General features: G+C 45.6%; 1 long non-coding RNA gene across 1 annotated transcript in view; it reads right to left on the bottom strand.

The window, feature by feature from the left end:
• LOC144806555 (uncharacterized) overlaps window positions 1-14,023 on the bottom strand; it is a 41,132-nt gene that overhangs the window by 14,901 nt on the left and 12,208 nt on the right. Inside the window, exons 2-3 of the long non-coding RNA XR_013605832.1 lie at window positions 2,083-2,133; window positions 120-238 (exon numbers count right to left, since the gene is read on the bottom strand). This is a non-coding gene — a long non-coding RNA (uncharacterized LOC144806555). The remainder of the gene's footprint in view (window positions 1-119; window positions 239-2,082; window positions 2,134-14,023) is intronic.

The raw sequence follows: 14,023 nt of genomic DNA, 5'->3' as shown, positions 1-14,023 counted from the left end.
AATGTACATAGCAGATAATGGCGCTTACTCGTTTCACAAAAATGATCGGATACCTGCCTCGGAGCGCACTTCTTACAGACGAGTATGGGGCTATCATGTTGCTTCTAAAAGCTCCTTACCTTTGCGAGTTATCGGGAACGATGCAGGAGGCAGACCCAAACCAGCCACATGTGGAGATCAATGACAAATACTGAAGAATTAACAGAGCTTCCAAGCTGGTGACCATTACGTAATTGACCTTAAAAATTAAAGACACGTTTTTAGTATTCTGATGACTCATGACCATAAAAAACAAAGGTTATAAATTAAATATTGTGTCAAATACTTAAAAAATGGAACTGGATGTGCTGAATCGTATGTTGCCCCAGGTCATGCGTGACACCTTCCGCCACTATTGCTTATGGGACTTGTAGTTTTGTTTTTCTCATTAAAGGATGGGCTCTAAAGTCCCAGTATTCTAAGGGATGTTGGTCAAAATCAGAGGCCTGACGGAGGATGAAGCATGACACTGCTCTGCTTAGCAGTGAGATGAATGACAGTTCCCCAGCCCTTCCATTCTTTGACCTACAGAGGCTCGTCGGCCATTCATACTTTTTTTGCAATGAGAAAGAAACCTTTATTGCAGCTTGTGTCAACTAAAGAGATAAAACGCTTGGGCGTGTTTAATCAACTACTGACAAACATGAACAATCAAGATCATGAGTTTCTGGAAAACTATCAAGCACCCGATCAGAATCAGCCGCCCTTCACACCCAGGAATTCTTGAGGCTTTGGAGAGGGTGAATTGCATGTGGTATAAGAGGAACACTACATTGACTCAAAGCTCACTTCTCAGGGATGTACTGAACTGCCAGCTTCACCACACACTTAGCCAGCTCTTCACCTCCTCCTCCTCCAACTGTTGACCAGCTATCAGGGCAAATGAGCCTGCAGCAAAGCATCGCTGGCTTGGTTCCACACCGGACCAGGCAAGGTGGTCAACTTCATACTCCTCCAAGTCAGCAAGCACTCTGGTCGTGCCAGTCCTAACCCCACATGGATGTTCCCCATCACAACTATTTTAATGGTACTAAGTTATGTTTCTGCTAAATGTAGAAGTCAAAAATTGAAAGGTTTTACTATGAAGTGCTGAAAGAGAAATCATGACGTTTTTCAATATTTCTGAGTCTGCCACAGTACACAGGAGCGTTATTTCTCTACAGCAGCAAATCATGTATGCGCCCTGTAGAAAGCATGTTTGAATGAAACATGGAATGCATTGCAGCCAAAAAGCCATACAACAACATAGAGTGTAAGATAACTTGTGTTATTATTCCAGCAGAACGAAATGCCATTCCTAATGTGTATGTCATTTTAAAGACAAACCCAGAAAAATGTATGGTCAGTGTTGTTCTTCTGCCTGTTAAAAGACAATCTCCATTAATGTGTCAGGAAATAAAACACTATGAGAAATCCTACTCTATGGCAGGGTGCTGCCTGCCACTATATTGCAGGTTACTTCCAACATAATCTGATCTATACATACATATTCCAGGGTGCTGCCAGCTATCGGGTCTGCACACAGCAGACTGGAGCCACTCAGGAAGGAGGTAAGCTCTACATTTCATCTTAAGCCCTTAGGTTACATTCACAGCCTGATGGGTCTGAAGAACTTTATCCTCGCTCTAATTGCGCCGAGCAGATGGACTTAGCCCAACATAGGCTTTGTTGTAGGCTGGGTGATGCCTGGCATCTTATTATCGTTGGCGGGAGGATGAAGCTCTAATGGGAGCTGCTACAAGAAGAGCAGAGAAACAGGACCACAGATCGCCACAGAGCGACAACTGTCCAGAAGCTGAAGAAAGAACTCTTGAACAGCAAACCTCCTACACCTTGGAGATTCTCTAGGGTAAGAAAATGATTGTAATGAAATGCAAACTGCAGCATTAAGGTCACACACTACAACATCATTCCCTTTAAACCGAAGATAACAGCATACAATAAAAAACGAAACAAAAAGCAACAAAACTAGAAAATGCTTTTCCAAATGCTGCAAAAGAGAAACAGTTAATACAAATTAACAATATTAAACTTTGTTGGTACCTTGGTAATGTGCTTACTTCTTGGCTTCACTCCATCTGCAGCATTAACGCTCTGAAAGGAGAAATTACTGTTGTGAGTCTCAGAGTCTTCAGTATTACTGGTCTCAGTCACGAAGACTGCGGTGACGGAAGATAACTTTCTCTTATTTGGCTTTATAGTTCCACCAATCACGCCATCGCTTTTAGCAGACACACTACTGTCGGCAGCATCATAACTTCAGGCAGATCAGCAAAGCGGATATCACCACTCACATTGGGTGAACAGACTCGTCTCTGCTACATACATCCAATCTGTTCTCAAATTTGCTTGGAGCTGCCAAAATGCAAAGAGCTGCAATATATTTGCCACACTTTCCTGACTACCTTGTTTTTAAAAGGTGTGACATTCAAGCAGGATTCTTGGTTCATCTGCAAGCTGAAGTTTTTTAGAGGTTCTATTGCCACACAATACTCGTTCCATATTCCAATTTGTCCACAGGGTGCTTCAACCCTGGTAGGTTATCAACTGCCTGTTTTGCAGATAATTTTAGATAGTTTCTGTAAGAAACTGAATTATTATTTGCGGTAGATGAGGAACAATCACAACCGTTGTCAGAGTGAACTTTCAAAGCCATTCAATTAACCTAGTATCAACCCCCTGGTACCTAAGCACCGAAAAGGCAGGCTTAACTTAAGGTAATATGTCAAATATTTATGCAGAAACCAAACAAGTAAAAGTTAAAATGCAAAACAATAAAAAACCCAAACTGAAATTGAAAAATAATAAAGTAAAACGTATTGAACAAAATGACACTAAAATGACAAAATCCAATAAGGGGAATGAGATATGAACTGTAACGCTGTAAGAATCACCAGGTGCCAATGGGTGAGGGGCCCGGGCATGGATTAGTCTCTCTGGAGCTGACTGACAAGTCAGAGGAAACCGGAGACCATGGCCTGCAAGCACATAATGCAGGAATTAGCCGCAGTGGTACTAGAAAACATCTAGTGCTCCAGGATCAGATAGGGCTGCTGGCCTACAGGGGGATTCACGGCAGGTTCGGGCACAAAGTGCTTAGAGTACTGAGAACAAGCAGCAGATGCCCAGCAGGGCAATAGCAGACGGTCGAAGGCAGCAAGGCCCGGACGAGACTGAAAGGGAGTGACACCTCTGGCCCTGTCCATCATGCAATAGCGTAGTGGAGCTCAGCAGGAGGACAACCCGGTGACAGCCACCCACTGGGGCTGGGACCCCACGACAAGGCAGGCCAGTCTGGTGATGTGGTAAGAAATATAGCAGCCATGTCCTCAGCGAGAAGCAAGAAGGATCAGAATCTAAAAAAGATGCTGACCAAGCTCCCGATGACCGGCAGCGGAGTAGGGAGGCTCTCCCCAATGACACGAATCAGCCAAGATGCGGACACCTCTGAAGCCCCAGTTACCCACGCCTATTGAGAGTCGCTGTTCGGTGCATTACGAGGCGACTTGCCGATGCTCAAAAGGGAAATAGCGGGGGAGATGAGGAGATAACCGATGGAGGCAACACGTTCCCAAACTGCATCGACGTCCCGCCTTATGATAAGGCGGGTCGTCGATGCCGTTGGGGACCGTGTGGCCTCCATCGAGGATCAGGAGCAAGCCTGGGAAGAGGAGGTGGAGCATCTACAGCAAGAGATACTTCAGCTCAAGGCTCAACAGAGCGATCTCCAGGCACACACAGAAGACCTGGAGAATCAGGCGAAACAACATCCGCGTTAAGGGAGTTCCACCTAAAGAAGAAGGGCCAGACATCACGCAATACCTGAAGGGTCTCTTCAGGAGCATACTGGGCGCCCCCACCGGATATTTTGGCTTACATTCCAGACTTTCAACTAAAAGAGTGTATACTACGTGCTGCCAGGGACAAGCAACCACTAAGATATCAGGACCACTCCATAGCTTTGTACCAGGACCTGGCTCTAATACCCCTTCAAAAGTGTTGGGGGTTCCGAGTGGCAACCACACGTCTTCGAAATCAAGGAATACCGAATTCTTGGGGTCACCCTTTCCGGCTGATTTCCATATGGCAGGGCAAACTCCTCCAGCTCAGATCCATGCAGGACACTTGCCAGGTGCTGGGCATCGAGAATCCAATCCAGGAGGAGACAGAGGGCCCACAGACCAAAACTCCTCGAGGAAGATGGCATAAGGTCTACGGGAGGCGAAGCACAGAGCGAGCGACGAGACCGGACCCCAAGACCATGGCACAAGAAAGACTGGCAGTGCTGGAGACACTGTTGAAGGAGACATTCCCCCATGATGACACAGTGAACGACTGAGGGACAGATAAGTGACATTTGCAAGGCTGGGTGGGCGGCGAAGAAGTCTGCGGGGAGCGTAGAGACACAGGGAGTTTAGAGACACGGGGAACTGGCCACACACGTTCCCAACTATTCCGACTTCCAAGGACGCGCACGCACGAATGGCGGGCCATGGACAATTTGAGGTTAATGGGTTTCTAAGTTGGGGTTAGGGAGGGGAGGGAGGAGAACTGGTATGCAGGTTAAAGGCGTTGAAGAGAGGATCAAAGGGCAATGGAGGCCGGGCAGACGTTGGGAGCTCAGGGTGAAGAGGGATCACAGGGACCCAAATACTGGCCAAAGCTGGTGAACTCACTATGACATGCTATTTCCCAGCCCACACTGAAAATTCCCACTCTCAATGCGAGAGGTTTCAACAATCCCAATAAAAGGAGATCCATCCTTTCCTACCTGGATAACATGGAGGCAGATGTGTGCCTCCTCCAGGAGACACAGCTCCTCTCCAAAGATTGGCATAGAATGAGGTCACGCTCTTTCCCAAGCAGTTCTTTTCATCTAACCTGGATAAGAAGGCGGGTGGCTATTTTAGTAGCCAAACGTTTTAAGGGGGCAATGGGGGAAAAGGTGGCCGAAATCAAAGAGGTTGATGGGAGTAGGGCCATCGATAGTGTAGGTGTTGGTATGAGTATTTTAGATGCCGAAATTGTGTCGCAAACCGCCAGAGTTACTGCTCCCGCAATCCCCCTTCACCCGATATACGATCAATCCAGGGGCTGCGTCAATTGCCTTGTGGAAAAGTAAATTTTGCCATGTTCTGTGTCCCTACGTGTCCTCCATCTTATGTTATGTGTGCATGATTAAATATGCATATGTATCCCCATGTTTGATTAAAGACGCAATTACAGTTGTGTCCATCTCTAGTATGCCAGTTTCCAGTTCTCGTGAAAGCTACGAGTATTAGGCCTATGTAAAGTTACGTTGCCACGTTTCTCAGTGTGCACGTTATTTTATTGTAAAGTCCCCGTTTCTAGGCCTCAAAAGGGCCCGGACACCAGATTCAGCTCCTGTCTTCTGAATCCTCGCTGAGGAGCGATACAGCCCCCACCTGTATCCTCGACCCTTCACTTACTTCCTGCCTCGCAGTGCCCGGCTCAGCCTGGCTCTGCCTGTTAGTCTGCCAAGAGTATGTTATGATTCTAGTTATCAGTCCAGCCCTCCTTCTTTGCATTCCTAAGCTACTGAATCGCATCAATAGTTTCCGTCATTGTCTAGCCTTTACGTCTCCATGTAAGAGAAAATACTGCATTTAATGGTCATTTAATATTCTTCATCACGCACTACATGTAGAATAATGCATGCTCCAGTCTTAGAGTCCGTTAGCCTTTACCCCGATAACTTTTGGATTCTATCAACATGTTCTCTAAACATCAGATACTAGATACTGTTTAGGTACATGTCGCCCTGACTCTCCAGACTTCAGTCTCTGCTCCTAGCACAGAGTTCATAGCCCCCAGCTTCTCCTAGTAACACGTCATTGTCAGTTTGCGCGCACCATTAGGTTAGAGGTCCCGGCTCCTTAGGTAGCCCCCTCCATGTTTCCGCCCCATTTATGACATATTCTGCTACGTTTGCATCACATGTCTATGTATACGCCCCTGTTACACCCATTTTCACCCTTATCTTTCGCGACTGTTATTGACCACACCCACTGCTCCGCCTACTGTATTCATTGTAATGCAACTGTTTTAATATATATATTTGTGCACTGTTATTAAATGTTACGCCGATTCTGATCCTGCCCCCGGCAGCGCTGCCATCCCATTCCTGTGCAGGTTGTCCTGTTCCTGTCCCTTATGCTGTATTAAACCTGCAAACTCCTACTACCTCAAATCTTGACTCTTATTTATTGAGCTATCTGTTATTACTATGTGCAGTAAAACCTAGATCCGGTATTATTTATTTATATACCACATAATGGCGCCCGAATAGGGACTTGCCCTTTCCCCACGCGCCGGTGAAGCCACGCCGGCCCCCTGACCCTCTGCAGCCGTGACGGAACCATACCGTGCACGTGCAGATATTTCTGCTTCAAGTATCCCTCAGGCCCACGGAGGAGACGGAGGTGGCGGTCCAGCATCCAGACGAGGCGGTGGAGGAACGCGGCGAGTCCCGACCAGAGCCCAAGCCGAGAGTCCAAGGTCCGAGGTATCCGGAGGCCCACCCGTAACTGAAGTCCGAAGTTCGTCCGTCCGGCGTCAAAACAGTCCAGTCCAGTCTGAGGCCTTCCGTTCTTGCTGCCCGGTGAGTACCATTGCTGGGGTAGTATCTAGACAGGGTCAATTTAATTGACTCTGGTCCGTGGGTTGGTGGTACACAGACCCAAAAACGAAGTGTCCACTTCGGTGGATGCGGGTCCTGACGTGTCTCTTTATGAGACCGGTAAGTTTCGTACTGTTTTAGCAGTACATCTAGTCTCTGTTCTAGTCAGTTCTGTTCTCGAGAAAATTCATGTATTCTGTTTGAACTGTTATTTTAAATGTTCTTCATGTATTTTAATGTCGTGGTATGAATGTGGAGTAATTATCGTGTTCATTGTGTATTGTACTGTGTCTAGATTACAGTTCCGTCATGCCGTTATTTTCCAGACTACGTCAGTTAAGAACTAGAAAAGGTCTGTTAGAAGAAGCAGTTCCTGTCCCGCCTAGGGACAGTCCAGGTCATTTTATGTATCAGAAGCATGGCATAAGTGCCATATTATATCTAGATTTATGGGTAGAGTATACCAAACAGTTAGAAGAAAAGTATAGATGGCCCGTATCGGGTACATGGGATGCCGAGTGCATCATGCGAGTAGAAGAAGCATTATGGAAAAAAAAAGCCAGACAGTCACAGAAAGATGCCATCGAGTTATGGCGCAAAGAATCTCATAAAAGAACCGAAAAAGAAATCAGAAGGTCAGAATTAAGTAGGGAATCCTTAGAACGAGCCCAAGAAAGGGAACTAATCGAGATAGGTGAACGAGTTAAAACAGAACAGTCAGACAGACAGAGGAATGCCCTCATCAAGGGTATGTATCCTCTTCTTGCCGAGGGCTTGCCAAAAGCGACCCCGGAGGCATCCAGTAATTTTCCGCCACCACTAGTTCCGACTAAGCTACGTCACAAACCGACCGCAGCTGATATTTTCATCTCGTCCTATTTGGACGACACAGTCCCAGAATATGCGAATCCTGTTCCGCCAGTCCCTGTAAATAATGTAAATCTAGCTCCTCCAGACACCGGGGCACCTTTTGCAGTACCTGCTACGGTACCCCCGGTCCAGCCTACATTACAACTTCCCACTCTGCCAGCACGAAGAGTATCAGTCGACGATTCCAGTTTAGGGGCCGCAGGAGGAGGTCCTCCTGGTACCCCGCCACCACACCAACGTAGAACGTTGGCCGAGTTACATGAATGTGCGTTACAACGTACGCCCAAATATAAGTCCGTTGCAGAAATCCGACGAGCTCTTACTGAATGCCGCTATGATCCAGTTGCAGGTGATGATAGTACAGTAATATATTCCATCCGTGTAAGACGGGTGACCGGGTATTTAGACACCCTACCAGATATGAAAGGAGATCTAGACCGAATATATCGTTTCATCCGTACAGGGGATGATCCAGAAAGTATTGGCGAAGCCATGTCTCAAAGGAAAGCTGAGATCCAGCTCATGTTATTAAAGTTTCTGATTAATTGTCTAATAAGAGAACAAGACTACCCGACCAAAGATCAGGCCGAAATGAGAATCCTGACAAGGTGGAGTGATAATATAGCCGAGGGTAAGCACAAGACTATCAGTAGTATAGAGAGTATGTACAAGAAAATTCGTAAGGAAATACTAAAGTTACACGAACAACGTAAAGCAGCACAAGTAAGCGAGAAAGAAAATGACTCTACTGAAGAGGTAGAGGACGAGAATCCCACTAGAATAGCGTATGTAGGAAAATCTAGATTTCCAGATCACCATTTGCGCCTAGAACACAAGTCAGTTTTACATCATCCAGCACCAGAACAAGGTTCTCTGGAACAAGTATTTCAAGCTACCGATCACATTCTGAAATCACGAATCGGTTACAGTGAGTTAAGTACTATGCATGAACAAGAACTAGCCCGATCAGCAGTCCGATGGATTACTGATTCTACCACTTTTCCAGACGAAATAGTGGCACAAATGTTTCTGAAATTGCCCCCAGCCGAGCAACGACTGGTGTGTATGTATATGATCCAGCACCTCATTACTCTGTATGAGGGTCAACATTCTGATCCAGGTCCGTTACACGATGTCCTGAACGAGTTACTCCAGTATAGATGGAAAGGTTTAGGTACCGATTTAATTAGTGTCATTCTAGAACAGCGCCACAAATATAGAACGTTTCTGAACCCGCATTTTGTTCATGTCTCACCCCCAGAAAGTAAACCGTTTTACATAGATAGACAGAACCCGTTACGAGAAGTACACCCAGTCAGGACAACAGATGGTGAAATGCAACGAGTGTTTGTTTACACCCCGATTACAAAGATGGAACTCTTAGAGATGAAGAAATTAATTCCCTGTCATGACAAAGATCCAGCAGGGTTCCACCGAGAATTAAAAGACATGCTCCGTATGGGAGAATACACGTATCCAGATATTATTAAAATGTTAAAGGTCCTGTTGCCCGCAGGGGTATATGAAAAACTCAAGGAAAAAGATTGGGAGGTGGGAGAGAAAAAGATCGATTGGGCAGTTCTAGAAGCTGAAGATAAGATACGAGTACCAGGTACCGGTCTAGGAGAAAAATGTAAAGAATTACCAGAACTGTTAATACAAGTTTTGCCAAGATTATTAGCCACTAAAAAGGAAGACTGGGATGCAATCTCAGCCTGTAAACAGAAACAAGACGAAGACACTAGTGATTTTTATTCTAGATTCGAGAAATGCTTTAGTATAAACAGTGGCCTCAAGACAAGTAGTGAGTCATATCCTCATCTTTTTGTTACTAAATTAGTCGAGAATTCAAGTCCACAAGTGAAGAATCGAGTTTTGAAAGTCGAAAGTACCTGGCAAGCTAATACCCCGTCCCAGATGTTACAGATGCTTCAATACCACCAGAATAGAATCAGAGAAGAACAAGATCATGAAAGAAAACGTATGAAAGACACGAAAATGAAAGTACTAGTTGCACAATCTGTTCCACAAGACAGTCAGAAGAGGGGTACGAATCAAGCCAGTCATCCTGCAGTTCCCGTTAAAGGGACCTGCAATTATTGTAAACAGCCAGGTCATTATATAAACGAGTGTGCAGTTCTGAAACACAACATAGCTACCGGTAAGACTAAAGAAAGACCACGTCCGCCTAGACAAGAACAAGTTTCACAGACTTCTCAGCCACAGAATGCACAACAGACAGTTACAGCACCGCAGCCTATTGCTGCAACACAACATGTTACACAGCAGATGTACCAGTATGCGCAGTCCGAGTATCCAGAGTATCAGCCATATTCATGAAACAGCCTAGAGAGGGAGGTAGGCTTGCCTCTCATCGAGATACCTGTAGATCAAGAGGGTCCCTATGTTCATAGTCAAGTACTAGGGAAAGACAGAAAGTTTCTGATTGATACAGGGGCAAGTAGGACCACCATCAGTCACGCCGAAGTTCCAGGGGCTCCGCTCTCAGGCTCTAGAAATGTTTCCCTTGGATTTTCAGGAAAGCCTATTGTAAACGAGATATCTAAGCCAGTTACTCTAGAAGTAGGTCCATTGTCCCGCACTACTGATCTGTTACTTACAAAGTCATGTCCAGAAAATCTGTTAGGTATTAAAACACTGAAAGAATTAGGTGCAGTTATTTGCTGCTCCCCAGAGGGAATACGACTGTTTCTACGTGACTTCAAGGGTCACTATGTATTACGAGATTTTGATCCGAGATTGTCTAATGTTCCGCAGCATCTATGGGCGCAAGGTCCAACTGATGTAGGTTATATGCAAATCACACCCCATCGTGTGACTCTCAAGCCAGGTGTAGTGTTACCACGAATCAGACAGTACAGATTGCCACCTGAGGCTGTAGCAGCCTTATCCAAAATTATTGACGAGCTCATGGCTCAAGGAGTAGTTGTAGAAACTGACTCCAATGTATGTAATTCTCCGATCATTCCAGTCATGAAACGTACTGATCCAAATGCACCCCCAGTATATCGATTAGTGATTGACCTACGAGAACTCAATAAATGTATTATTCCCCAGTACCCAGTTGTCCCAGATATCTCTTCCCTATTGACAGCCATTGATTCCGAAGCCTCATTTTTTACAGTCATAGACCTCAAGAACGCGTTTTTTAGTGTCCCCATTCATCCAGACAGCCAGTTCCTTTTCGGATTTTGTTTAAATGGAAGGAGCTATAAATTCACACGAGCTCCTCAAGGTTTCACAGAAAGTCCTAGCATTTACAGTCAAGCAGTTAAGAGACAACTAGACAACATTCACATGCCAACAGACACTGCCCTGCTCCAGTATGTCGATGATCTACTGATCACAGCCCGTTCTGAACGTGCTTGCGAGCGAGCATCACTTACAGTCTTATATTTCCTTGCCGAGATGGGGCACAAGGTGTCCCCTTCGAAGCTTCAATTCTGTGTCCAGCAAGTGATCTATTTAGGCCACTTACTGTCCAAGAGGGGTAGGCAGTTGACACCAGACCGTATTCAGTTAATAGCGAGTCTTCCTCAGCCCAAGACCCAGAAGGAGGTACGTGCTTTTATCGGCCTTACTTCTTACTGCAGACAATGGATTCCTCAGTATGCATTTCTAGCTAAGCCACTGATACAGTTAACGACACAGGAGGTAGCCGTATCGACTGTCCTCCCTTGGACATCTGAACATACACTTAGTTTCAATGAGTTAAAGAAAGCTTTATGCCAAGCTCCAGTTCTAGCTACACCGAACTACAGTAAGCCTTTTACACTTTTCGTCACAGAACGCGAAGGTACAGCATTATCTGTTCTCACACAAGATCAAGCAGGACAATACAAGCCCTGTGCTTATTTTTCGAGCACATTAGATCCTGTAGCCCAGGCTCTGCCTGCGTGCCTCAAGTCAGTTGCAGCCACAGCACTAGCTATCAGACAAAGTGATTCCATAGTATTAGGACATTCCTTGACAGTACAAGTTCCACACTCCGTGGAAGTTCTTGTAAACCGAACCCAGACTCAGCACTTGACAATTGCACGTTTAACAGGTTATGAACTGACACTGTTCCAGCCACACATAGAAATCAGACGCTGCAACGTTTTAAATCCTGCTACACTGTTACCGTCAGTTAATTCAAATCCTGCCACACACGACTGTGTGGAAGTGGTTAACATTATGACAAAGCCAAGACAAGATCTGACAGATATTCCATTACCAGATCCCGACCTGACACTTTATGTGGATGGTTCATGTATGAGAACAAGTATAGGAGAACTAGTAGCCGCGTATGCAGTGACTACTGACACTGAAGTTATTGAAACACACCGTATTGACACCCTGTCTGCTCAAGCAGCAGAGCTAGTTGCTCTGACACAAGCCTGCATACACGCTAAGAACCTGAAGGTTAATGTTTACACAGATTCACGCTACGCATTTGGAGTCGTACACGACTTTGGAGCGCTCTGGCAGGAGAGAGGTTTCATGACTTCTCATGGAACCAAGATTCAGCATGGTCTCCTTATTCAGGCTCTGTTAGATGCCATACACTTACCGACATCTATTGCTATCATGAAGTGCAAAGCACATACGAAAATTACAGACATTATTTCTCAAGGTAATGATCTAGCAGATCGCACAGCCAAGCTTACAGCACAGACTCCAGACATTCCAGTTAATCCGACACAGACACATACTCCAGATCCGACTACCTGTATGACAGTTAAGGACCCCACTCAAGATGTCATAGATATCCAGTTACATGCTACTCCCGAGGAAATCAAGAAATGGTCCGAACAAGGAGGGGTCCAGACAGACCAGGGATGGGTAACGAAGGGTAAAGCCACATGGTTTCTCCCCGACTCTATGGTTCAAGTCATTATCAATACCGCACATAGTCCAGCACATTTAGGAGAAAAAGCTATGTTAGATAGTATCCAGAACATTTGGTTCAACAAGCATTTACGAGCTGCAGCCAAACAGAAAGTCCGTACCTGTATGATATGTTGTCAGTTTAATCCAGGTAAAAGTGTCCCGGTGGAACAAGGTGGATTCCAGCCCCCTGACCACCCTTTTGAAGTCCTCCAGATGGATTATATTCAGATGGAGCGATGTCGAGGTTTCAAGTATGTCCTTGTAGTTGTATGCGCTTTGTCCAGGTGGACAGAAGCATATCCAGTCCCAGATTACACAGCCGCGACCACTGCCAAGCAGTTGGTTCGTGAATTCTTCCCCCGCTACGGACTCCCAAGAGTCGTATATTCTGACAACGGCCAGCCATTCTCATCTGAGCTCATGAAACATATTTCCCTTTTGTTAGGGTACCAGTGGAAGTTCCATTGTGTACGCCATCCAGAAGCAGCCGGTCTCGTAGAGAGACATAATCAGACCCTGAAAATCCGAATTGCAAAAGTATGTAAAGAGAAAGGGTGTAGACTGGCTAGTAGCTCTGCCAGTTGCCCTATTTTATATGCGCATGGTCGCACATTCCAGATCAGGTCTGTCCCCTTATGAGGTCGTATTCGGCCGCCCCCCTAACATGTGGGGTACACCTAGACCCCGAAGTATTACCGATGTTTCAAGTAATATGCTGACAGATTACCTAGCTTCCTTGATGTCTGCCCTCAACTCTTGTCGTTCACAGGTTGCTGCCGCATTTCCAGACAATACCGAGGTGGCACCGCATGAAATCGTTCCCGGATCCATGGTTCTTGTCCGGAATTTTGATCGTTCAAGTCCGCTGGAGCCTCGCTGGAAGGAACCCCGACAGGTCCTCCTGGCCACCCGTACTGCCGTCAAGCTGGAAGGCAGGAAGGGCTGGGTCCACCTGTCACATGTGAAAAGATTTTTTGGACTAAAGCCTGTTTCAAAGAACATTTCCGAGGATCTTAAAGACTGCCAAAGTACTATTCTTAAGGACTGTCCCGCAAAAGACATTGCTACGAACCCTTCCCTGTTAGAGAAAACTCCGCAACAGGAGTATAAGCTTAAACTAAGGTCTAGTAAAATAAGTCAGCCAGTTTGATTGTCTAAGTCCTCCCCTAGGTGAAACGGTTAGACCGGTTTCTGACATGTATATAATAGACCCCCACAGAGAGAGAGTTAGTGAGAACTCTAGAAGTTGCACTATTATTTTATGTTTTCTGCTATATTTCAGCATTATGATTTCCTGCACCAGTTATGCATTTTATTTGTATTTTCCAGTTTCTCATGTAAATAAGTCTGCTAATGCTACAGTAGAGCACACGTTTAGTGATCTGCCTCCTCATGAACTCTCATATCGTCTCGCTATGCGAAATAATTCTTTTATCCGCATGTTACATTATTCACACCAGACCAGCAATGCCACAAATTGTTGGGTGTGTGGTCGACTCCCCCCTTTCCAGACACCGAAGGGAGTTCTGCCACTCTTTCCTTATCCATTTTCACTTAACGGTTCGTGTGGAGCATGGTCCA

The sequence above is a fragment of the Lissotriton helveticus genome (assembly GCF_964261635.1).
Source record: "Lissotriton helveticus chromosome 1_1 unlocalized genomic scaffold, aLisHel1.1 SUPER_1_unloc_85, whole genome shotgun sequence".
In the NCBI taxonomy this organism is placed as follows: domain Eukaryota; kingdom Metazoa; phylum Chordata; class Amphibia; order Caudata; family Salamandridae; genus Lissotriton; species Lissotriton helveticus.
This window is presented reverse-complemented; position numbering and strand designations above follow the sequence as displayed.